Raw genomic sequence first — 26,585 nt, 5'->3', positions numbered from 1 at the left:
TGGTATCACAAGATCTTTGGATATGACACTCATTTTTCGGATTACCAGGTACCCTAAACGATATCAATGTTCTTGATCGATCACCAGTTTTTGATGACATTTTACAAGGTCGAGCACCTAAAGTGAAGTTCAAGGTCAACAACCACACTTATCGTATGACCTACTATCTTACCGACGGAATTTATCCTAATTGGGCAACATTTATCCAATCCATCCCGCTTCCTCAAGGTCCTAAAGCCCAGAAATTTGCAGAAAAGCAAGAATCCGTCAGAAAAGATGTCGAACGGGCATTTGGAGTCTTGCAATCGAGGTTTGCAATTGTAAAAAACCCTGCTCTAAAATGGGACAAGGAAAAGATAGGAAAGTTAATGAGAACGTGTGTCATATTGCACAATATGATAGTAGAGGACGAACGACACGGATACACTCTAGCTGATACATCTGAGTTCGAGTCAGGAGAATCTAGCCGAAGTGCCAAGGTGAAAACGAGAGAAGGTGTGAATGTCGATATGCTTAACATTCGCAATCAAATTCGGGATCCAGCGTACATGAGCGTTTGAAAGCTGATTTAGTTGAAAATGTTTGGGAAAAATTTGGTAATCGTGATGAATAATCTTTGTATGTTCATGATTTTTCAATGTATTGAATAAAAACTTTTCATAAATAATGTAAAATATTTAGTAAGTTTCTTTAAAGAAAATAATTTTTTTTAAAATGAAAAATTATTATTTTTTTTTTTAAATATTATCTTATTCTTATGAATCCGGATTTGAGGTTCATTGATGGAGGAACACAATTGAGCCGGGTTCAACACTGTTCACGGGCCCACAATTAAATACATAAAAAATACATATGAACTCCAATAGGGAGTTAATTGATGTACGTGCTCTTAAGCTTTGCAAAATAAACCACTCATCATAGTGGAAATCAACTGAACAATCGATTTGCTATAGACATTGTCTCAATAAATACTTTTAGTTTGTGTTTTTTTGTTTTTTTATAACAGTAAATACTTAGTTTGTTAAGGCCTGAAAGTATAAATTTCTAATCCTAAGTTGGGCCTTTCTATGCAAAACTTTCGACGCTGCTGGGCTCTAGCTATACAAACGAGTGGAGTCGAATCCTTGAGTTGATCGTGGGTTTCTCAAAGGATAACACTCCCCTCTACGCATTACGCTATGTGCTACAATATACACCATGTGGTGGGAGAGATATAGAAGGCATCATGGTGAGGTAAGCATGGGGCAAACACAAATCCAACAAAGTATTGACAAAACGGTTCGAAACCCCATATCTTCTCTGGGGGAAGAAGGTCGTAGCAGATATGATGGTGCTATGGGATTGTGGTTTAGTTTGAGATGAAACTAGAGATCAGACTCTGTTTTCATCACATATGCTCGTTTTTTTTAACCTCTGATAGCTTTCAAAGTCAAAAACAAAAAAGCATTCATTGTAAAAAAGTTTTTTTTGGAGTGAATAAATTTTCACATTTATTCAAAAAAAAAGTTTGATGTATAAATATAAGGGATAATTTGAAAAATACCTCATTTGTGATTTGAAATTTGACAAATACACTTTGTTTTATATTTTTTGAAAACTACACTTTCTTATATGTAAAAAGACATTTTACCCTCATTTTGATTTAAATTAAAAAACCTAAATTGAAATCAAAATTATTTATGTATTTTTTGGGTTCACGGGTATTTTTGTTGTTTGTGTTTAAAAGTACAATAAAATTTAAATACAACTTAGTGAATTCATAAACTTAAATCATATAAGTCATAAACCAGAATATGCATGCGTCCTTATTAAGTGAATTAAGTAGATTAAGTGAATTAAGTAGATCAGGTGCGTCATATACATTTTTCAGTAATGTTCCCTTATACATATGATGGTACATGAATTAAAGAACTTCATGTTGCGTCATATACACGGTACTTGGATAGTTGTATGTTTGATTAGTTCAAATTTTGTATTCTTGGTTTTTGCAACTTAATATTTGGATCTTATGTTGCAAGGAGAAGGTAATATCTAAATAATGGAGTTTCATAGAATACCTCCTTGCTTTCATTCCTTGATCATTTATCACCTCTATTTTTTTCGTCTTCTTAGTTGTATTTTATTAAATATAAAAACGAGATGGAATGTAGCTTGATATTTTATTAGTCCGTGTATAGTTCAATGCAGTCCTGGCTCAATAGATGTTTTGTTACAAGTTTCAACCTGAAACTTTCTTAGTCCTTTTTTTTACCCCTAGGCATCATCACATCAATGGACAGGGCTCCCCTGTTTTTCGTGAGAAAAATAGAGCTCATTCTTGTTCTATAAGCTGAGCAGTTTAGGCAATATTCTTTGCCCCAGTGTTGAACTGCATGTTGAATAAGATGTTTAAATGTAGAGGGAATAGCTGAACAATTAGTTTTAATGGCAGCCAATGTCAAAGTGGATTTTAACGAAAGCTACCTCATGTGACACAAAGTTCAGAGACTCAACATAACTACTACGTTGGTGATATACACAGACTTTATGTTGTTAACAAACCAAAAGCTGACGGGATGAGGTAGCTCACTTGGTAAGAACCCTGTGGGCCAATTGTCATGCTCACGGGTTCGACGCCAAGCGGAGGCGAACTGTCCATTCTGTCACCAAATGCGGTACTGGGTGTTGGGCCTTGTCCCCAGCCTAGGTACAGCCCTCTCGGGTGAAGTGGACCGCTGCCTAACCGGGCCCAGGGGAATGACCCACGTAAGTGAGAAACCCCTGGATTACAAAAAAAAAAAAAAAACAAACCAAAAGCTGATCGATGGTATATCCTTGCTAGTTTTTCTGGACGGGATAATCATCTTGTACATGACACGATTTAAAAATATATTACAATAGCTTTCAATTATTTGATTGGATAATTTAGTCATTTTATATATACAAAAGGGTAGTTTTCAAAAAAATTAAATAGTAGTGTAGTTTTCAAATTTGAATCTCATATAAATGTTTTTTCCCAATAGGTAAAATTTTCGATGTATAAACGGTAATATGTATTATTTTTAAAATATAAAATTAATATAAATAATTTAATAAAAAAATTGCAGAGAGAAATAAAATATATTAACTTAAAAATTAACTAAATATATATATATATATACAGATAATTTATGGACGTAAATTTTAGTTACCAAACAAAATTAACAATTAAAATATAGAAACAATTTTGATTAACTAATTTTAGTGATTTTTTTTTGAGAAATCTTTGGCTAACTAGTAGATAGCTAATATTAAATGATTAAATATATTTTATTAATTAATAAAACTATGTATTGAACTATATGATCATTTTTTTTTATAAATTGTTGAATTTGTTAGAAATAAGAAAATGGACGTGGGTAGTTATTAGAAAACCTAAAAATTTCTCTAACTCAACAATTTAACATTTGATTTATTATTTTTACAAAGGTTATAACTTAAAATTGTAACTGAATTGCAACATCCCCTCTATTAGGAATAGGGATGGCAATCAAGGGACCTGGACCGCGGGTCTGACCCATAAAGACTTGCTGTAGGGCGGGATTGGACCACCATTTGATAAGCCCGCAAAATTGCGGGCCTCGCGGGACGGGCTCAAAGCGGGACGGGCCGAAAGTGGGATGGGCTACAGGTTAACCTGCGGGATTTTGAAGACCCGCAACCCTAAGTCCCCATTTCTGCTTTCACCTAAAATATTGAGAGAGAGAGAGAGAGAGAGAGAGAGAGAGAGAGAGAGAGAGAGAGAGAGAGAGAAGGCGATTCAATGTTATGGAGCTCCGATGATGGTGGTTTCAGGGTCGATGATGCTTCTGGTCTCCCAAGCGCCTTCGATCTGCACCGGTGGAGTTTCTTCGAGCCATCATAAGAAGTTTGAAAACTCACTTTCCACCGAAGAAGAAGATCTAGTTCCCACCATGGGTTCTTCATAGTTTTGCCTATATGTATTTGTTCACATTATCATACATTTTGGAGTTTTAGGTTTCAATATATATTTAACTAACTTCTATTATTGTTATTTGCAGAAGATGAAGTTGAGGTGAAAAAGAGAAATCCCCATCTTTTTGTCGATTGTTGGTGATAAAGTTGAAGAACAAGAAGTGTGATTTGGTGTTTTCTTTTTATTTACTTTTCGGATTATCATCTTTGATTTGGTGTTTGGTTTTATTTAATTTTGGATTCAGAAAATTAAAGCATTTGTTATGAACTTATGAATTATAATATTTGGATTCAACGACTAAAACATTGTTTATTTTTAATATGTTTGGAATGTAACAAAGGTAACTAAACTAGTGTTTTGATCCAACTAAAATCTTCAACTAACAAATGTATTGCTTTATCCAATTCAATCTTCGTCTGGACTCACTTACTGATGCGTCATGAAGCTGATAAAGCATCCAGGAGCAATATGTCTGTTTGTAATTCTATGTTCCGCGGGCCGATCCGCAAAGGCCTACATGTTTTGCGGGCCTGACCCGCCGTGACCCGCTCGAAGACGAGCCCGGTGCGGTACGGGACGAGACGGGACGGATCAACATGTTTGACGTTCCTAATTAGGAATACACTATCAACTAATTAAATACTTGCCAACAGCCATGTGTTAAAAATAAATAAAACTGCTTAAAATATTTGATCAACTTCTATCTCATATTTTTCATGACATCAACGAATTAACAACACTAGGGATATTCCGGCGCTACGCGCCGGGTTCGGACGTTGTTTTCTTTTTTTGAATTCAATTAGTTTTATTTTGCATTTGCTAGTTGTTAGTCCAATCAACATAGAATTATTAGTTCTTGACAATTAAGAATTGAGAGTCATGATCTAATAATGGATTTTCTGAGTGCATGTTAGGAGATCTCAGGCCTGGAGTCCTTAACTTTCGAAGGTATGTGAATGCATTTTTGACTCCTTCTAAGTGAAAATGTTAAAAGTTTTGGCAGGTGATGCATTTTATTGGTTTACGGTTCGTATGTATAGAGGATTTGTTTTTTTTTTTTTTTTGAAGTTTATTGGTTTATCCTAAACGGAAAGTTGATGGTAGAAGTTAGTACATGAAAGAGTATTAATGAATTTCAAAAGTAGCAAACAACAAATTAAGTTTTTTAAAATATTCATGATCGAAGAAATGTAAATTCAGATTTGTCTTTAAAAAGTAAAGTAAACAATGACATTTTTTTTTATAAAAGGAAACAGGCAACAAAGCATTTTCCTCAAAATCACCATCACCATAATGCAATTTGCAATGACTCTTTGCTTCCATATGCTTTCTTACAGCTTCTAAGCTGCTGAATGCATGGCACAGCTCACTGCAGTAGAGACACATGAAGTCTCTCTTGACCTGAATCATGATCAGCAGTAGGATAAGAGTAAATAAAAGTTAAGAAAATTCAAAGCTTTACAACAATGCTAAACTGATGAGTCCGAACCTTAAGACCGAGGTAAGTGAGAAGCCCTTCTGGATTAGATACTCAACATCTGGAACAAAGAAACCATGGTGCTTATGCATGTGAACTATACAGGTCTCCAAAGTCTTATGTTTCTTGTCACACATCAAACAACAGGCTGGATCCAGCTCATAAAGGGAAAATACAATTCGATCTGGTGTATGTAGGTTTGAAGTTAAATGATTTATAAAACACATGTGAGAGAGATGAAGCTTACGGTTAAAAAAATTGACCAAGTACCAATTCTAAGTAGGGATTTTGTTTTAATCTCTTAGAAATAAACTTATTCTAACTTGATATATAGTATAATTTGAAAATATGAAACAAATGATGAAAGTGTAACTTAAGAGCAATTCATGCTTTCGGTTGTTGTGTATTTAAGGATCTATTTCTTTCTGATAAACACGAAACATAAATTTGTGTAAAAAAAAAAAAAAAAAAAAAAAAAAAAACACGAAACATAAATATTCATCTTGCTTCAAGCCATTTTCTTCCGAAGTTGCTCAATGAGTACTTCTTGCTCTTCCTGGATATATACTAGTACATTTTAATTGTTATTCAAAATGCTCAAGAAAAGAATATAAATCATTATTATATTGATTCTAAGTTTCTAAAATTTACAATCAATGTTTCAGATACTGTGCAAGTCGTTATCTATGGATCATGCTATATAAATCAGCCTCCTACAGCATACACCAAACTAATGGATGCCTATAGCCTCCTATGAATTGTTCTTAACACTTCTAACCACTGGTCATCATCTCCTGATCTTTCTCTTGGAGCTTCTTGCTCATGTCTTTCTCTACGGCCGTGATCAAAGATGTGATATCTCTATTCTCTCATACCTTTCGCCCATTGGATCGCCTGTTCCAAAGAAAGTGCAATCTCAAGAACATGGAATACATTATATAAAAGAAATAACATGAGCTTTGCAGATAGAATTAGTACCCAAAATTTGATGCTGATTAAGATCTTCTTGTTTATATTTAGCTCTTTATAGTTAGCAATATTCCAAGCAAAAAAAAACAAAACAAAGGAACTTACTGGTTCCAAGCAAGTGAAGCTTAAATGTGTTTGTTTGGTACTAAATAGGGAACAATATTCCTTACTAATGGCAAATGAGGTAATATTTTCAAAGAAATTTTCAGACTTTCACCTGTTTTGGAAGATGTCGGTGAGTATTTGTGGAGAATCAGAATCGTTTGTTGGTACTGGACTGGGGATGACGTTTGCTATAAATTGTATATTCATTTAGTTCCCACTATCAGTTGAATACATGGTATGAATGAAAATATGAATATATCACCATGCTATACTATACAGTAGAACAAACTTGTCTCTATATAATAGAATGTAAATAATTTAGGGAGGGATTATAATCACCTCTGTTTGGAGTGCATGAATATTTTTGAGATCCCAATGGGGAGTTTGAAGCTGTCTTCATAAACTTGGAACTATTGTAGAGCCTGCAATATTGACCAAAACATAAATTGCATATGTCCTTTCATGGGGAATTACTACAAAAATATGAGAAGAATGGTAGGTAAGTTTTAACCTCGTGATGTGAAGCCGTAGTATGTAGGGCGTAGTCCATTAATCAAACCTGTATGTCCGGTGATCAGATAAAGTTTGAGCTATTCTTGTCTATTGTTGTGTAAGAATTTATGGTGGGGGAGTTAGGCATGAGTCAGAACTGAGAGACAACATGAGTTCATATATTGTCGATGGAGAGTCAGAGCAAACTAAAGAGGATTTGGTAGATGTTTTTGTCATTTTCAGACGACATGGTTTCTCTTAAAAGAAGCGAAAGAATGGCTTATCTTGCAACCCTTGCTCTTGTGATACTTCTCTTCAGTTTAGATTATGTTCTTACCTTCAAGAAGAAGAACACCTCTGTTTTCTGGGGTATCAAGTTTCAATTTACAAAAGAAGTGATATATTAGAAACTCCACAATAACAACCAACACTGATAGTATATAAACTCAACAGTCTCATTAAAATCAAAGCTCGATTATATTTTTCACATTCATACGAAACTCATAAATTTAGACTCCTCAAACCCTCACCGAATATATCTATATCATATCCTCCGAATAATTAAAAACAGCTCATCAAACTAACCTTCTGAAGCATTTTCAAGTCACTATCCTGAGTATCGTGAAAGAAATGCATGTAACTTTTGGTTCCAAATACCCTGAGAAACACTTGTCTGCTGAATTTGCCTCCTCGTGGTCACATCTAACAACTCAAATTAAAGCAAATCAATTCGATATACAATTCGAAAAACTTTACCCACTTTCTGCAACTCCGCAACTACACATCTACCAGTCAGCTCCAATGAAGGTATCATAAAACTGGTTAGAAATAGTGAGGGAAGATACATAATAGAGAGAGGGAGAGAGAAATAGATGAAACCTGATTGATTAGGGGCGGTTAGTCAAATGTTTGGTATGAGACATTAGGCCTTTTTGTCAAGCAACTGTATCTTAGAGAAGTAATCTAAGATGCATAATGAAGGAGAAAAAAAATCCATGATTGAACCGCATGAGATTAGGCGTATACATGGTCTAAGAAGCATATGATGTATGTTACACTCACAGCTTGAACAAATTCTTTTCTTATCTTTATTTGCTGGTGAGTCAAACCCAAAATCCATTGGATCATCATCTGTATTGACTTAAAGTTGACGTATCCTTTTCCATGTCCTTGCCTGCAGGTAACAATGGAATTTTACATATTATTAAAAAATCATCCTTTTTTACAATGGGAACAACTTCTCAAGACTTCAGTCTATGTCAATAAAATCCACAGCTGGTCAAAAATTGAGGAATAGAAAAAATTGGAGTCAATAACCAGCTCTCAAACACTGAGCATTATATCTTTTTTCCTCTGCTTTTGAAAAACTTTTTTTAGCAGGTGGAGACATTGCAAAAGCTGTTCAGTATTACTCTCGACAATTAACTTCAAATAGAATAACCTACCATCATAATCATTCAATCACCCACTCACGGAAATACCTACCTCTCATGTTAGCAATCATCTTTGTCCGCTACTTCATTGCTGCAAGCTAGCTTCATCACCAATATGAAGTGGTTAATTATCCCTTAACCACTCGTATAGCTTTTCTAAAAACAGTTCTATCTCTAAATCGAAGGAAAATATATAATTAATTAATGGAAGAAGTGGGTGATGCCTTTGATTTGTAAAGGACGACGTTTAAGTTTCGCATGTTGCCACGTGTCAGCAAAACCCTTATGCAAACTGCTGAGGTGGAAGCCTGTGAAAGAGAGCATAACCCAACTTTCCTCCTGAGTTCCAAAACGTCGTCGTCTTCTTCTGATGCTTCTTCGTTAATCTAATCAGTCTCGTTTGAGGGTGGGGGAGACTTTCCGGTGGATTTAGCAGGTTTCATTGCTAAATATGAAGTGTTTTCGAAATCAACCATCTCAACTCAAATGCTACACCAAAGTTGGATGTTGAAGTGGTGAAAAATTGGATCTAGAAAAGAACTCAATGATTGTTCACTATGTTTCATGCACCAAAAATAACATACATCAAACTAACAAAAAAAGTATCATCATTTCAATTATTATTATTTTTTTTTGAACTTAATCATTTCAATTCTTTTTACCTAAAATTCGTTACTTGACAAAAAAGTAAATTAATTAATGAGCAGGAAAAAAACTTTATGTTAACATCTAGAAAAATATGGATTTTTCGGAAAGAAGAATTTGATTTCAAAACTTTATGTTAACAACCTGGTTTACTGAACCAAGTCTGGTTCAAACATTTGTTTCCCTGTCACTAATACATATATTAATATATACATGTGTATTCATCTCCTTCTACAAAGGGCAGCAGCCCTTTTTGATGCGTGAGTGAGAGAGGAGCCACCACATGTGACACACTTAATGAAATCCTTGATGGTTTAATCCCTTTTATTGATCTTGAGGGTCGATTTTGGGTTGATCTTCTGATGGCTACTAGCACAATCAGGATGGTTTTGAAGATCAGATTGGTTACTAACACAACTGAATTGATGAGGGATGGAATAGGGTTGGATGGACTGCAATGTGGATATATATGACTGATCAACATTTGTGTAGATTTGTCTTTGATCGTGAGAGGCGTTCCCACAAACAATGATCAAAAACGATAGTTGCTTGCAGAGATTTCCCTCCTAAGTAGTCAATGTTCAAAGACAAACAAGGGATTTACAGAGACAAAAGAGATTTGTTTGACAAAAGTGAATGAATAATTCAGAAACAATACATGAGTTTATGAAGAAGAAAAGAACACAGTTTTCCTAATGACTTGTAGAAAACAAAAACGAAAGAGATAAATCCTGGGTGGTCTTGGAGACTGAGTAGTTGAATAAATTGGCTGGCACTTTGACTTGAGTTTTGAATTGTTTTGATCCTGGTTCAGGGTAAACAGACACTAAATAGCTTCCTTCAGCCTCTTGGTTTGTGATCTTGTGATTTGACCTCTAGACAAGGAGAATGGATCTTTGTTTCCTTTTTGACTGAGAAAGACAACTCTGATTCATCATCAGTTTGGGCCGAATTTCTTCCTTTCTAGCTCGGTCCATAACAACCTCAATGTGGCTTAGCTCATTCAGCTCAACCTGCTCCAAATTAGTGTCACTTAGCTCATCTAGTTCGTTTAGTCATCCTGCTCCAAGTCACCTGCTGGTTCAGTCACGGTTACATCACCACATGTGACACCTCACCACCACCAGTCACCGCCATGAGCCACAAGTCACCGGCGATCCATGTAGTCATCGTAATCCACCATTTATCCCAGCCCATTCAACAGCCGCATGTATTCACCATCGTTCACGTATCTTCACCACCAACCACCACCGTCGACCATCGATTTGTGCCACCCTGATCTGAGAGTCACTTAAATTGCACGCCATGTCACCTGAGTTGCAGATATGTTGTCAGAGAAGAATCGCGATCGTCGGAGGCCATCGACGTAGTCTCGTTGCAACTTGGAATTAAGTATCAGACCCAAACAGTGGAGAACGTGGCAAGCCGAGAGTAGGAGTGAATGTAAAACGGGAGGCATTGCGTCTCAACACCACCAGCACTGCACCGATCAGCACCATTATGAACCAGTAACCGGAGACACAGTTCACGTCGACGGAGTCCAAGATCCAGGACGGAAAGTCTAAGCCGTGAGGTTAGGTACCATTTTCTTTGTTCTTGTGTTGCAAGCAAGATATTTAAGTATGCCTTAAACATGTCATGCTTAGGAAGGAATAATAATAACACACGTTCATATAGTATACAAGACAAAGGAAAATACTTAGTTTTATGCAAATTATACTTTTTCTCTTGGTGTTCAAAAAAAAATATATTTTTTTCTCTTTAATTTTGTAAACTGGGAAGAGTTTGGACTAGGCCCTAATATATAAATATACACATGATTTTAAGGTTTCGAAAATATAATCCGAGATTTTTTTAAAATTTGTAAGATATATTTGGTTACAATTATACTATAATTCTATATAATACTAAACATGTTTAGTATCATTTTATAATTGGGTTGGTCACTTAAAAGAAAAGGATATTTAATTATATAAATAAACTATATATTAAATAGTAATATGACATCTTAAAAATTCATTTGAGTTTTTTAGAGCTGTAGTAAGATAATTTTGTCCGACAATGAGGGTGATTGGTTAGCTTTTATCTCTTTACTTTAGCTTTATTTACTTTTAAATCACTAAACTTTACCAATGACGTTGTAGCTTTATTTTTAATAGTTAAAACCTAAATCAAGTTTCTATAAACTTTTACCAATCATGCTTTAACTTTATTTTCAAAGCTACAGCAAAAAAACTAAAGCAAATTTTTTGTTAATGTATTTTAGGTAAAAAAACCTAAAGCTTTTTTTATAGACTGTAGAATCTCTGAAATAAAAAATTATCTATAATATCAAATCAATTAGATAATCATAATAAAAAACATCTATAAATATTTAATTCAATTTTGGGTGTTGTAAAAATTATTGAAATATTTTAAATAAAATATATATTATTTACATATCACATTTTAAATAACAATAAAGTTTGAGAATTTATAAAAAAATATTAATATAAATTATTTAATTGATAAAAAATAATTATTTTATATATAAATCACAGATTTCACATATTTTATTTTAAAATATCTACAGCCTATAATTTACCGCTACAACAAATTTAACTACAACAAAAGTCTCTGCAAAAAAGTCTACAGTAATAACTTTACAGTTACAACCAATTTACCTAAAACTAAACTTTTACAGCTAAATTTTTAAAGCCACAGTTGAACCGATCATCACCAATGTAACTACAGAATTACAGTTTGATTATTGTTGCAAATGTAGATTCAATTGAATTTATATATTTTGTCTTTTTGTTTTTGTTCATGCACTAAGGTGGTGTTAATGAATACTTCCTCCATTTCAAAATGATACATGTTTTAGGTTTTTCACACAAATTAATAAAACATATTTAATTTCAATAGTAAATACATAATTTTCTGTGATTATCTATTTTCTATAATTTTAAACCAATAAAAATTCAGAAAATGCAATTAATTTTCTTAAAGTTTACAATTAGTCATTATTAATTGATAAAAAGTGCATTAGAAATACCAAAAATGTATCATTTTGAAACAAGATTTTTTTCTAGAATATGTATCTTTTTGAAACAGAGGAAGTATTATAATTTAGTAGAGTTGAATGTATTTTAAATTTATAATCAAATCTGGTGTTATTGGATTAAATGCTTATTAAATGGAATATGAAATACATTGAAGAAGTGTTGAGTAGATCAGTTTATTTTAGTGTAATTGTAATGGGAAGTAATTTAATAGATTTAGTTAAATCATCTAATACATGACAGATAAATTATTATATATTTTAATAAAGTTCTTTGTATTATCAATTCAATAATAAAATGAAATTCCGTTAAAATATCTTTAGTAAAAAAATTCATTGCATATTTTTTTACCAATCCATTCTTTTTGTAGATTTTTTTTTAAAAATCAAGTAGTATATAACTTTAAATGTTCAGCTTGAATTTTAAAATTTTAATTTTAATTATTTCCTGACTCAATTTTGGTTATTCATCTTATTTTCGGATAAATTTGACCAATTTTAGATTATAAAGAACTGAAAAAATAAATCGAATGATACCCAATTTTTAAGATATTTATAGGTATAAAATATTTAGAACCGATCTGAGCTGGTCCATAATCAGTTGAACCGACTCAACAAAATATAAATTTATGGGTATCTAACTATCTATATGGGTCCAAACTCCTCTCTAAAAGACATGGACCCAATAAAAACCGACTCAAACTCATCTCGGAAATCTTAATGCTCATATCTAAATGTTAGAATAAAAAATGGATAATATAGTTTATAAAAAAGAGAAAAAAATAGTGAAATTATATATTTTAAATACTGGAAATATGAAAAAAAATTGTATTTGTTTTAGTCTTCTACAGATAAAAGTATATTAAATCCAGAAAAATCCCTCATAACTGGAATCTAATAAAATCCAATATACATTGATAATATGAGATTTTAGTGTAACACTGGATTTGACTCTAAACTGAAATAAAAAAGACTCTAAATTTAAAATACATGAATTTCCATTAAATTATAACACCTCCTAAAACTTTATGTTATTCAAAGTCTATTGTATTTTATTAGATTCTGATATTAATATATTTTAATGTATTCTTATATCTAAAACAAGAGTAAAATATATAAAAAGGTTTTCAGATGGATTTGAAAATAATCAAGATATATATTTCCTTTTCTTTTTTTTCATGAATTACATTACATCATCAAAAAATTTTATTCCAATATCTAGTTATGTGCATTCAATTTTTCGGGTTGGTGTTTATCGGATTTGTCTTGTATGTAGATAAGTTTTAAATTTATATAGATACCCATAGAGTTTTAATTTGGTTTCGAGTCGGTTCTACTCAACTCTGGATTGGTTCTAAATTTATACTTATAAATTCCCAAAAAATGATTATCATTCGGTTCAGTTGATCGATTCTTCCTAATCTAAAATCTGTCATATTTATCCAAAATTATACATAACCAAAATTTAAAAGACAATAACTAAAGTAAACATTTTAAACTTCAAACTGAACATTTAAAGCTACATACTACTTGAAAATATCAAAAATATTCGACAAAAAGAAAGGTTAGTCAGAATCTTTAATAATAAAGTTTATCAAGAACATTTAATAACAAATTAATATTGAGTTAGTTTTTATTTTATCATCGTTTGAAAACACAAATAACTTCATTACAATACATATTAATTAATCCACAATGTATTAGAAAATCAAACTAAATTTGTTAAAATAGTTCCAGTTAAAATCTAATTATATATAGTAGTGTTTGCCTCCTTCCTAGGCCCTCCACGTCGGATCCAGCCTGGAAACTCGCCTCCTGTACGCGTGCCATGTGTCCAAGTTAAATGAAACACAGCGTCTTTTATGTGTGTTCCGTCTGGGCTTCATTTGGGCTTGGTGTCACGCTCCGTCTTGCGGCCCGAAGACCAGCTAACCAAATGCAAACCCTAATCCATTCACAGCGTCTTCTCCTTCCGTTCTCTCTGTTTCACTTCGATCTGAGGCGAGGATGGTGATTCAGTTTCTGTAACGGAATGTGTTGCGATTCCTACGTATTTACTCTTATTGTCTTTAATTCGTGAGTCCAATACGAGATCTCCAAATGTGTTGCTCAGACGGCGATTTCGGGTATAAATAGGTTCGTATCTCACTTCCGATTTTCGCGATCTCTAAAACTTTCTGCTATCGATCTCTCACATATTTGTCTCTTGATCCTCATCTCTCTTGGTGGCTAACTCGAAGGTTTTTTTTTTCCGACTTGAAGTCCGGAAGATGCTGATCCGTTGTTGAGGCGAGGCTGCTGCGATTCTGGGAAGCTAGGAATGTCAAGCGTGGTGGGGAGCTTATGTGGGACGATCTGCTCTTTATGGAAGTTAACGTGAGTGATTTCTATCCGATTTGCTCTTCTAGATATCGATTGTTTTGAGTTTTTATTTTTTGTCATACTGATGTTACCTGACGTGATTTTTAGCCATTTTATCACTACTGGTAGTGTTTCAGTTGAACTGATCATGTTACTTCAGTTTTGTAATATAATTTGATTTTTTAATATCTTGATTTGTGTGGAAACACCGTAGCCTATTGGTTAAGGTTTAAAAGCTTCTACACTCAGGTCTGGGGTTCGAATCCCAGACTATGCAATTTCTTGCAGATTACAGGAAATCCAGGTTTCAAGTCCCGGAGAGTACGATTTATTAAACAATTATGCAGACTACGGAAGAAAGGCTTACAAGAGATCTTCAACATGGTGCACGTAAATCTGGCCAGGCGTGGATCTTCATAGGACAGCTCAGGTGATGCAATTAGGCGTAGGTTCTCATAAGGCAGGTAGTATTGTCGGTTGTGGAATCATCTATGTAATCTTTCTCATATCATAATTGTAATATCATAATAAATCAGCGTTAAAAAAAAATATCTTGGTTTGTCTGATTTATCCTTTTTTATATTTTGATTTCAGGGCACTATTATCTTTGTGGAAATTACTCATGTACGTTGCCCTCCTCCTGCTTGGTTGTAAGTTAATAAGCAAACTCAGGAACTTGCAGCTTAATTTGTAACAAGGAGCAACGAAACTGATTGTTGATATTGAATTTTGGTTCACTAGGGATGGTTCCAACAGTTCAGCTGATTTGATCTTGCGGAAACCAACATGGCTGCCAACATTATTGGTAAGCCTTGCACTTTGTACTACCATTTACTGTCATAACCTCGATCTGTTTAAACAGCAAAGTAAATTTTTTTCCGAGAAATTAGTAGGTGGAGTTTCTATACAATAGTTGTGTTCAGAAAATGCTATGTTTCTTTCTGGTATTGTGCAGAGATAGTCATTTAACAATGGTCAATGCTCTGTTTCTTTCTGGTATTGTGTTAGGTGTGAGGTAGAGGCAGAGGAGGAGAAGAAGGAAGGAAAAAAGAAGACAAGGAAGAGAGTCAGGTTTAACTTGAATGTACAAACCTTTGAACCAACTCTACCATCAAGTTTAGAAGATGAAGATGAATTGGTGTATGGAGCGAGTGATTTGGAGGATGAAGACTATAACAGATGATGAAAACGACTATGAAGATGATGCTGATGATGAAGAAGATGACGGCCAGGATGTGACTCCTCTACTGAATCCAGATGAGAATATTGCGCAGTGGAAAGCCGTTAAAGCAAAGCCAGTAAGAAGAGTTAAACAGCTAATGAAGGAGAATGTTGAACCGGATAGTGATGATCAAGCAAAGCCCCTAATGAAGGAGATCATCGTCAATACTAGCCTCGTGGACTGGTTGGCCTCACCAAAGACTTTTCATGGGAATGGTTTGTGTAAGAGATCCCAATTGGTTATATCACCGACATGGAAAACAGGTCAAAAGTTTCATAGTGATTCACCATTGTGAAGGAGAAGTAACCGTGTGTTTTGTTGTTTTTCTTTATAGCATTTTCTGATTATTTTGTGTGTGTAAGGGATATAGAGGTTTGTATCGATCTTTCAATGTTTTTTACATCTCTGCTTATGATTTGGTGAGGAGAAAAGCTATTGGAAGCAGAGGAAAGAAAGAATAAATGGATGCACATGCTTACAATTGAATTAGCTTATAAGTTGTAGTTTGAAGGTAAGTCATATAGCAGTAATCTATAATTTATATATACTCTCACTTTTGTAACTTAAGTGTGATGATCCGATATAAGCTATGGCCATGCGGCATAATATATTTACGAAAAATATTAAAATTAGTTAGAAACCCCTAAATTTTTTCCCTACAATCTACTCTTTAATACTCAATTAATACATAATTCTAAGCAAACAGTAACAATATATATATATAAATATATAGTTTTAACCTAACAAATCAATTTATTGTTTGTCACTGACATATCGAATTCAATCAATTGTAATAGATTCGTCATATTCAACAAAAAAATATTCTCATAAATATATCAAAATTAAAACTCCATCATAAATAACAAACGCATTTTAGTAACAACACAAAAATAACAACTCTCCTAAACCATAACATTTAAACGTTTCAATTAGGTGCTAAATTAAACCCAAAATATCAACTTTCTGAGAACATAAACACATCAACATACGATACAGATATTACAATCTTCCAAAAACACACCATGGACCCATACCCTCTATATAAACTTATCTTCGATATAAAAACCGAACCTGCATTCTCATCTCCCCAACAAGATCTAACCATCAATATAAAAAGGGTTGATACAAGTCAAAGATATATATATATATATATATGTTCATCCAACTACAAATTATCACGTGGAATAATGTAATACCAAATCAATTCTTAATATATAATTAAAAGTTAAAACATATGTTACTTAACAAAAGAAATATGTAATATAATTTTCTAAAAATCTAACTAGTTTTCTATATAGCATGGTTTATTTAGTCTTCCAATTGTACAAAGTCCAACTAAAATATATGATAAAAACTGGACAATTCAGCTAAACGATTGGATAATATAGCTGCAATATATTTAAAACGATTAGACATTTTTTTGGGCATTTTTCACCAGCACTAATAGAGATGTATTAAAATTAATAATGTGATTGAATTTTGGGAATGAACCAGACCATTCTTATTAGTAATTTTTTTTTCTTATTAGTAAGTTTAAGAGCAAAGATATCATATATGAATATTTCATTATACCTCACAAGAACAAACAAAAAATATAAAAAAAAATTAAAACAAACAATGTTAATTATACAGTGCGGAAATTATTTTATAATTCACTTCCCGCCCTACGTCCTAGTAACACTAAGTTACATTGAACCATTCTAACTAATAAGTACCTTTAACTTTCATAAGTAAAACGATCCCCAAAACATTATTTAGGAGTTAATTTTTTTAACTTTGCTTGTGTGTCATCACCACATTTATTTTGAAAGAAAAATGATGAAATGGATTCTCTCCCTCTTACTATGCCATATACAAATTTAATGTAAAAAACTTTAATTTTTGTTAAAACTCTTAAAATAGGATATTACAGAATCTGGCTACATTTTGTAAATTATATTTATAATTATATTAACATTCTAAAAAATATAAGTGTAAATATATTTTTTATTAAAATGAGCTTATCATAAAATAATTAAGTAATTTGTATAGTTATTTTTTTGTCAACGTATAATTATATATTTTCATCAAAATTCATTATAAGAGTTTTTAACAAATAAATTATGACAATTTTAATTAATATTTTATGAACAGTTAAGTTACACTTGGATCTTAAAGTATATAGATGATTAATTGAATTTTTAATCTATTGAATTTATTTGGATTTAAATATTATACAATAATTGTTGTATGATGATAATTTTTATGTGATAAATAAAATAAATACATTTTATTGATGAGATAAAATTTAAACAAAAATATATAATCGGAATTATTGTTTAAAATATATAAATATAAGATAAATAAAATTGTTATTTTTAACATAATTTTACTTAACTTAGGTAAACAAAAAATTAAAGTAAATATTGTTAAGTCAAATGGAAAATAAATATTCATGATTTTATTTTTATTTTTATTTTTAATTGATAATATATATATATATATATTTTTTGAAAGGTTTAGTTTTGTGTATGGCGCAGAAAACTACTAGTAAACAATACAAAAATAAAGGCTTATAAAAATTATTTGATAGAGCGATACGAAATACCAAAAACTCACACCTACAAAATAGACATAATCACCTGGCTGGATTCAGAATTGGTAGCAATTTTCAATAAGCCACCAGTTCATGGTCAATAACATAGCGGTTAACGACGAAGAGGAAATTACAACAAATCTCTCCGGAAAAAAAGGGTTTTTTGCAAAATTGACACAAAACTCAAAGTCAAACCTAAAATCAACCCATGCTTTTTTGGATTTTTCTTTTGTCTTATTCACCCCACAAGTTCATATAATTCACGAAAATGCCATCAAATTTTTTTATTTTTTTTTTCTGAAAATGACATTTTTACTCTCTCACCCTCATCATCTTCAAGTAATTACAAGATTGCCATTGTCATCAATACACCAACCACCATGAACAACCAATTTAAAGCTCTTAATGCACCTAAAATCGATTTACACTCTCTCTTTCTTACTTGTTATGAACTAAAAACAACATCTCTTTCACTTTGCCTTCATATTCATCCAAAAAACTCAAGCTTTTGATTCAATTTTTTTTATGGTTGATAGAGCCATTCAAGCATACTATTCTTGGTGGGTTACTTTCGTTTGAGATTCTGGGTGGTTGGAGAAGACTCTGTGTGCTAAGAAAGTCATCTCACTAGTTTAAAGTATGAAATTGATTTTTTTTCAGATCTGTTCGTGTAGAAGACTTATCCGTAAGTAGTCTGGCTGTAGAAGACTTACGGGTAAGTTTTCTGGTCAAACGGACGACTGACTTTTAAGTCTTCATCTTTGTTTGTTAATAAAAAATCAAGAGAATACCCTAGACGACTTATCAGTAAGTCGTCTAGGATAAACATGTTAGTTTTGCATTTGACCGAATTGTGTCGGATATTTGACTTTTTCTGGACGACTTACCAGTAAGTCGTTTCCGGAAAAACAAAAATTTCAATATTTTATTAAAGTTGGACGACTTATCTATAAGTCGTCTCAGGTTACTTTTGCAATTGGAAAATAAAACTTAAATATTTAACTTTTCCCAGACGACTTACGCGGAAGTCGTCAAGTAAGACGACTTACTTGAAATTCGTCCAGGATAAGCAAAGTCGTCCTGATTTATTTCCTAGATTATGGTCAAACCTTGCTTATCTCGGACGACTTTCTCGTACGTCGTCTGCCTGGACGACTTTCAAGTAAGTCGTCTGGGTAAAGTTAAATATTTAAGTTTCTTTTTCGAATTGCAAACTAACCTGAGAAGACTTACATATAAGTCGTTTAGCTTTAATAAAATATTGAAATTTTTGTTTTCCCGGAGACGACTTACTGGTAAGTCGTCCAGAAAAAGTCAAATATCTGACACAATTCGGTCAAATGAAAAACTAACCCGTTTATCCTAGACGACTTAGGTTTTTTTTTTTAACAAACAAAGCTGTCCTATTTAAAATTCAATTGCAAAAATGACCTGTTTGGACGACTTACTGGTAACTCTTCCAGACGACTTACTGGTAAGTCTTCCACACGACTTACTGGTATGTCGTTTGCGTCAATGTTTAGTAAACTTTCATTTTCTCTATTTTTACTAATGTGTTTTATTTTGAATTTTTGTAGATGATGCGTCAGTTACATACAGTGTATGGAGAATGGTTGTTGAAAGATTGCCGTTGGGATTTTGTGGTTGATAATGTCAAAGGAGCGAGAATCATTTTTTTGGGGGGAGGTTCGAAACATGCTGAACTTCTTGCAATGGCTCAAGAAGATTATAACCTGGACATGAGCACATAATCTGTGGAGATAACCTACTCATTACCAACAGAAATGATGCAGGCTCCAGACACCCCTCCTATTCATGTTACAAGTGATAGACAAGTTCGAAACTTGCTCGAGATAACCAAAACGCATGGAGTACGGCTTTGTGTATCAAACCGTAGCAAGGTGGAAACGGTTTCAGAGTTCAGGGAAGAAGATGATGAAGCTGATGAATGTTTTGAAGATGATGATGATGATTTGGTTAAAGATGAAAATCATGATGTGGAGGAGGATGATGGGGAGGAGGACGATGGGGAGGAGGATGCTGGTATCTCAATTGTTGCTGAAGCGGACGAGAATGGTGAGGATTACAGTGTTTATGGAAAGGTTGAAGATGAGGATGAGGAAGATGATGATATGTGTTTTGAAGATATCAAAAAGATTGAAGGAGGAAGATCGAATGGTAACAATATCTATGTCAACCAGAGTTTTGTTAGCAAGGATGCACTGCTTTCAGAGCTGCGCTAGACAGCAGTGAGGTTTAGGTTCTCCTTCAGAATATACAAGTCAACGAAAACTCTCCTTGTGACAACATGTCCGGTTAGTGGTTGTCAATGGAAGGTCAGAGCGAGTGTGAAACATGGGACAAACACGTTTTGGGTAACAAAGTATGTGGAAAAACATACATGCTCAGTGGGAGACCGACTCGCTCAGCGGAGACACTGTACTCCGAAGTATGTTGGTAGGCTTTTCATTGATCGTGTTGGAATCATTGATGGGTTGAATCCACAGTATATCACTGATGCAATGAAGAACATGCTTGGCATGACGCTTGATTACACCACTTCATACAGATCACTTTTATATGCACAAACATTGGTGAGAGGATCAGCATAAGATGGGTATTCACGCCTGCCATCATATCTCGAGCAAATCTCCTTAGCAAATCCCAATTCTATCACGGCTATAGAACTTGATTCTATCAATAGATTTAAGTATCTATTTCTCTCTTTTGGAGCTTCTATCAAAGGTTTTAAGTATCAGAGAAGGGTCATTGTGGTGGATGGGACTCACCTAAGTGGAAAGTATGGAGGTGTTATGTTAGTTGCAGCCGCACAAGATGGGAATTTTCAGATATTTCCATTGGCTTTTGGGATCGTAGATGCTGAAGATGAACCTTCTTGGGAATGGGTTCTTCACAAAATTGGCTAGTTGTGTATCTGATGAGCAGCCTCTGGTGATAGTCTCCGACCGGCACGCGGCCTTTAAAAGTGCGTGTGATAAGGTGTTTCCTTGGGCAACCCAAGGAATATGTTATTATCACCTTCAAGATAACATTGTCAAAAAGTATAAAGGGAAACATCTCTTGTACTTGGTGAAAGATGCTGCTTATGCTCATTCGGTTTCAGATTTTGACCGGTACATAGCTGAGATACGGAGTGCAAACCCGGACCTTGCAACATTTTTGGAGAATGCCGACGTCAGCCTATGGTCAAGGGTTTATTGTCAGGGGGACATGTACAACATAAAGACAAGCAACATCGCTGAATCTATTAATTCCGCTCTGAAGCGAGATAGAGGATTTCCGGTTCAGTTCCTGTTGGAGTTCATAAGGGAGAAGCTAGGAAAGTGATCTTGGAAAGGGAGAGAAGATGCTTTGAGTCTCCCAACTCAACATAGTCGAGGTGTTGAATACTTGCTTGCTGTTCGATCGTAGATAGCGGATACGATGACGGCACAACCAATTGATGGATGGCGATTCTTAGTGAAAGGTGGCAAAATGGACAGTGTGGTTGATTTGGAACATGGAAAGTGTGATTGTGTGTCTATGCAGTGGAGAAAATACCTTGCTCTCATGCTATAGCTGCTGGAACATCTGCTGGTTTGCATATCTCCACACTTGTATGTCCAGTGTACTCAAAGGATTTTCTGTTTGCAGGATACTCAGAGAATATATATCCTTGTGTTGGACAAGAAGTTGAGGAACGCACATGCTTTCTTCCGGATGTAAAGCGTGGTCCGGGAAGACAGAAGAAATCAAGCGTGGTCCAAGATGAGAGGATGCAAACCCCGGAAGCAACACAAGGTTTATAGATGCTCAAAATGCAAGGAAACTGGCCATACGAAACCACAATGTAAGTCGTCCAGTGTTTAGTCTTCCAGAAGACCTTCAATTAAGTCGTCCAGAAGGTCGTCCAGTTAGTCGTCCAGGGTTTTTTCTTCCAGAAGACCTTCAAGTTAGTCGTCCAGTGTTTAGTCTTCCAGAAGACCTTCAATTAAGTCGTCCAGAAGGTCGTCCAGGGTTTTTTCTTCGAGAAGACCTTCAAGTTAGTCGTCCAGTGTTTAGTCTTCCAGAAGACCTTCGATTAAGTCGTCCAAAAGGTTGTCCAGTTAGTCGTCCAAGTTTTTTCTTCCAGAAGACCTTCAAGTTAGTCGTCCAGTGTTTAGTCTTTCAGAAGACCTTCAATTAAGTCGTCCAGAAGGTCGTCCAGTTAGTCGTCCAGTGTTTAGTCTATGTATTAAAATTTTGTGTTATGAACTTATTTGTGTCAACTTCTTTGTCAAATTGCACTACCAAACAAATTTGAGATGGTCTTGCCCTTTATATTATCCGAAATATAGTTACAAAAGGTCACTGCTCAGAAGACTTTCCAGACTACTTATAGTTAAGCCGTCCAACATTCCAGACAACTTAACTGTAAGTCTTCTGCGCATAATATAGTTACAAAATAGGGATCAAATTCAAATACAAAATAGGGATCAAGTTCAAATACACACATCAGCCTAATCTATCATACAAAATAATCTAACGTATCCTATTTATCACCCCTCATACGCACCCAGGTTGGCATCATTGTCTTTGTTTTCGAACTCATGCGCGTCAGGAAGCTCTTGAAATATATCCACCGCCATCGTATCCCTCATAGTCTTTCCGTTGGCCTTAGCAAAGTCTATTTTACTAAACTCTATCCCGAGAGCATGACATTCAATGTACTTTAGAGTGTACACGCCACAATCACCAGCTCGGGCCGGAGGTATATTGGCCGGTCTCTCATATGTGAATGGCTCCAGATTGTATTGGACACGTTGTTCGTCTGAGTAAGCGCACTCAACAAGCAGATAAGGGACCATGTAGAGAAAAGGCTCCATTACCACATCGAGTTCTTCTGGGGAGATACTGGAACAAATGCTGTCAAAGACGACTATGTGCCTCTTAGGGATCGATATCCACATAGCAATCCAATGAGTGTCGGCGTAGTTCACTGGCGCATAGATATCATCAATATCCGTCCCCCAAACCTTGTTCGATTGGCAAAATGATGGTATAGTGCCTGCATAATAATTCCACGCCCCACCAGGGAGTCTTCTTCCTAAAACGTTCTGATCGGGCTCCGAGTCCTTAAAATCCTTGAAGTTGAATCTCCATTGATGAGCAAAGAGATGAACAAGGAAGCACATTCTCTCGCTCCTGAAATTTTGTGGGTTAGCGTCGTACCTCTTCCTCAGCACATTAATCCAAGCATCAATATGCTGCATATAAAATAGGGTACAAGTCAGAAAATATCAGACGACTTACTGGTAAGTCTTCTATGCAGACGACTTCGTCTACGTAGAAGACTTACCAGACGACTTACAAGTAATTCGTAGACGAATTATGTCGTCTGGTAAGTCGTCTACGTAGACGACTTACCAGACGACTCATCTGGTAAGTCTTCTACGTAGACGACTTACCAGACGAATTATTGGTAAGTCGTCTACAAAAAAGATTTATCAGTAAGTCATCTAAGTCATAGCAGAAGACTTACACAGTCCTCCAGCCACTCTAAGGAGGTTCAGAGGATTAGATACCACCAAGTTCTACTTTTACGTGGTTTTTTATCGAGAGGTGTTCTATAATGACTGCAAACACAAAATGTTGAAAATCAATCAGTTTTTGTAGACTAAAGCAAGCTATTATGGGAAAAGCAAACACTTACGGATAAGTTTTCAACCAATCAGCGAGCTCCTTCAACTTCTTCTTGTCAATTGGTGCAAAAGGATTATAGCCTGGATAAAGCTTTTTGTTTAGAATGATCACTCTGGCCGTGCTGTTTGCCGTATAAAGAGATTGCTGTGAGCCAGTATTCGATCACTCTTTACACGGCAAAGTGCCAAAGCAGCATCCCTCTTTTCCTGATATCCAGCATCATCCTTCTGTAAATCCGAAACAGTGGGTTGATTTTTGTCCAATAGAACAAGGCTCGATTCTGGAGCTTTATCTTTCGAGGAACTAGCATCTGCGGGCACATCTGGACCTTTATCCTCCGCCAAGCTCTTCCTTCCTGCGTTCGTCCCATTAACACTTTCACTCTGCAATATACAAGATGGGTTTATACAATAATAACCAAAGATCCATTTCAAAAAATAATAACCAATGAGTATCTTCAAACATGAAACAAAATACATATATAAAATCCATACACTATAAACAAAGCACACATGTTCTGACATACAAGAAACAAAGCAAATACAACTTTTCAGTTCTTATTCTTAAGACTTTGTCTAGTAAATCTCTTGTTTGGAGAGGATTAGTTACTAACCCCGGGTTCGAGCGTCGGTTTAGGTGGAGAGGTAGTGTTTTGAGATGATGTCCCTTTCCGTTTTGTGGTGATACTTCTTCTCCACAACTTCCACCGTTTCCGACAGATACTTGATCTCCTTAAGGCACGTCCCAAACCCTTCCCTCATGGCATCAGCTATGTCCTTGAACATGGTTTTAATATCCCCTTTGGTCAACCCACCAATAGTCATAGTCACCTCTTCACTAGCCTCTGCAGCTACCTCGTCACTAGCCTCTGCAGCTGCCTCTTCACTAGCTTCTGCAGGTGCCTCTTTATGAGCTTTCTTCCGAGGTCTTGGACTGTCTTCCTTCACTACCTTTTTCTTCGCTGGACTGACAACCGCCGGCTTTGTATTGACCCAAGTACCAGTGACTTCCCAGCAATCCATGGTCTACTTCCACGGTTTCTTCACAAAGATGAGTTTAATTATGTTCTCCGCGGGCGTGTCCTCAATATCAAACTCCCATTTTGGAAACATTTGATCAATGTCCTTCTGAACAAAGTTGATCACCCTAGTCTGCAGTAAATAGAAGATATGAACTTAGATATTTGACGGATTAAGAAAGATGGAAAGAAAAGACTTCGCAGACGACTTATAATTAAGTCGTCTGATAAGTCTTCCAACTGGACGACTTAGTAGAAGACTTATAATTAAGTCTTCTTCTAAGTCATCCAGCTGGAAGACTTTCCAGACGACTTAATTATAAGTCTTCTACTAAGTCGTCCAGTTGGAAGACTTATCAGACGACTTAATTATAAGTCTTCTACGAAGTCGTCCAAATTGAAGTAAATACCTGACTGAGGATAGCATCTTTAAACTGTTTGCGTCCTTTGCGACCCTTGTAAGCCAGTATTGGTGGAGACGGATTGTTTGGGAGAGGATTACCATAAGTAGCACCCAATTCCGGAAGAGCTGTGTACACCCAGACCTGGAGAGTTTGCGCAAACCCATTAATAGTGTAACAACCCGAAATATTCTGCCCTTCTCAGAGTCCATCAGCACCTTAAACGCGACTCTCCCCCATGGATAATTCTCAAACCGTTTTAGCTCCATCACTAGCCTTGCCAGACTAACCCGTGTAGGGGTTAAATACTTTCTCCCTTCAATGTATCCAGTGAAGATGGCAAGGTACGTGAACCGCTTGCGATCATCCCGAGACCACCCTTCGCATCTCTCAAATGCTGCTATTATCTCCTGAGTAGATGGCCCAGCTTCGACATGAACTCCCAACATCTCCCAAAAAGAAGTCAACTCCTTTGTAACAACACAGTGAGGTCTCTCAAGGTCCTCGATGTACTCGCAGTTTAGACCAGTGAGGTTTTCAAACTCTAACAGTGAAAACCTCACAGGTTGTGGACCAACAAGACTCCACAGCTCATACTTCTTCTTTATGTCCAGCTGGAAACCGAACATGTAGTGAACCAGCCTTGAAGCCCAATCAAATCCCAGCTCTTGGAACTTGATGAAAACTCCCAACTTCGACTCCTTCAGCTCTTCATATTCATCATCATGAAGAGCTTTCTTTAAAGCAGCATGCAACGTCCAACAAGTATGATACGAAATGCTATGCACTGCGGGGAGCACTTCTGGCATCTCCATTTTTTTTTGCCTGCAAAACAGTCAAAGACAACCATCTCAAACAATCAAAGACTTGTAATTAAGTCGTCTGGCAAGTTTTCCAGCTGAAAGACTTATAATTAAGTCGTCTGGAAAGTCTTCCAGCTGAAAGACTTTCCAGACGACTTAATTATAAGTCTTCTAAGACTTCTAGTTTTATGTTCATCTTTTCCTCAATCAATCACTCGACAGTAAGAGATATAACTTACCGCCGGCGGAGTTCAACGAGACGCCTCTGAGAGAATGCGCGCTAGGGTTTCCTCACGGATCTTAAATAGAGGAAGCGGCTGTGAGAACGGTGGTGAGAACGACGGTGATAACGGCGGAGAGATAACCGGCGGTGAGAACGATGGATTAGAGAGAATCGACAGAAATCG

At 35.1% G+C, this 26,585-nt stretch overlaps 2 pseudogenes; one reads left to right on the top strand and one right to left on the bottom strand.

Annotated features, from left to right (window-relative positions):
* The first annotated feature begins 155 nt into the window (after positions 1 to 155).
* LOC106392736 lies at positions 156 to 15,978 on the top strand (annotated as a pseudogene).
* Positions 15,979 to 22,812: 6,834 nt separating this feature from the next.
* Positions 22,813 to 26,190, bottom strand: LOC111208252 (annotated as a pseudogene).
* Positions 26,191 to 26,585: the final 395 nt, after the last annotated feature.

The sequence above is a fragment of the Brassica napus genome, chromosome C7 (assembly GCF_020379485.1).
Source record: "Brassica napus cultivar Da-Ae chromosome C7, Da-Ae, whole genome shotgun sequence".
Classification (NCBI taxonomy): domain Eukaryota; kingdom Viridiplantae; phylum Streptophyta; class Magnoliopsida; order Brassicales; family Brassicaceae; genus Brassica; species Brassica napus.
The sequence above is the reverse complement of the archived record's forward strand: the minus strand, read 5'-3'. Positions and strand labels throughout refer to the sequence as shown.